The sequence below is a fragment of the Crocodylus porosus genome, unplaced genomic scaffold (genome assembly GCF_001723895.1).
Source record: "Crocodylus porosus isolate Cpor-Errol unplaced genomic scaffold, CroPor_comp1, whole genome shotgun sequence".
Classification (NCBI taxonomy): domain Eukaryota; kingdom Metazoa; phylum Chordata; order Crocodylia; family Crocodylidae; genus Crocodylus; species Crocodylus porosus.
In genome coordinates, this window is record NW_017728925.1 from 17,392,850 (window position 1) to 17,393,990 (window position 1,141).

The window sequence follows — 1,141 nt, forward strand, 5'->3', positions numbered from 1 at the left end:
CTGCAGACGGGGCGTCCGGAGCGGGGGCCCTGCGGAGACGCCTCACAGCGCCGGGAAGACGCGGCGGATGCGAGAGCTTCCCCTCTGCGGCAAACCCGGGGCTGAGCGGCCTCGGCCGGCCCCACGCCAGCTGGGCGCCGGGGGAAGGAGCCCCCGTGCCCGGCTTCCTGCCTGCACCCGCCCGCCAGCGGGGCCGAGCCCGGGGGCGAAGCGCAGGCTCCAGCACTGGCAAGAGGAGACGAGGCTCCCTTCCCCGGGGCTTTGCTGGGAAAATCCTGCATGTGGCTCCCGCCTGGACCAGCCGGCAAGAAGCCACAAGGCCGAGCCTGCGACCGGCGGGGACGCGGCCAGGCCTCGCTCCCCTCCTCAGCACCCTGCGCCCCCGCCCACGGCCTGGGTCGCGCACGGACGCGACAGCGGGAGCGACCACGCACGCTGCGGCCCCGGGCCTGCACGCGAACGCCGGCCACATCTGTCCTGCAGCTGGAGGCCTGGCACGGCTACAAAGCAGCTCTTGCGCAGGGTGGAGTCTGCGGCCCCGGCGCCGACCAAGCTGCCCCCATCCGCGTCCCCAGACACGGCAGTGACGTGCAGGACAGGCCCGGGTCTGGGCCGCAGGGGACCTGCCCCGTCCCGTGCGTGGCAAGGCCTGGGGCTGGCCAAGCCCAGGTGATTTGCATTGAAAATTCATAACCAAATGCTCTGGCCTGGCTGACGCACCCAGCGTCCCGCTTGCCTGGTGGGAAAGGTGAGGGCAGCCTGCCGCAGCGGAGCAGGCCCCCCCCCCCGCGCACAACAGTGCCCTATTGTGCAAGCCCCTGGGATTTGCATAACTTCCTGGTGACTCGCAGCTTGGCACCGTCTCCGTCCTCCCCCGACGTGCTCAAGGCGCCTCGCAGGAGGACCCCTGCAGGGCACTGCTCCGCCAAGCACCGCAGCAGCCTCGCCTCTGCCCTCCTCCCCGGCGTGTCTCCAGGAATGCACCGGGCTTTTATGGGCTTGTCAAAGCCGGAGGGTCCCGCTGAGACGCCCCAGCTGCGCGGATCCCGGCCACGCTCCGCGCGGGCCCCACGGAGCCAGGCTGCTCGCCTGGAAGGAGCGGCTCCGGCGCCCGAGCCTGGCCGCCCGCTGCCTCCGCGCG

The 1,141-nt window shown here is 72.4% G+C and overlaps 1 protein-coding gene across 1 annotated transcript in view; it reads left to right on the plus strand.

Annotated features, from left to right (window-relative positions):
* PTGS1 (prostaglandin-endoperoxide synthase 1) overlaps positions 1 to 1,141 on the plus strand; it is a 15,044-nt gene that overhangs the window by 1,441 nt on the left and 12,462 nt on the right. The gene's annotated exons all lie outside the window — the stretch shown is intronic.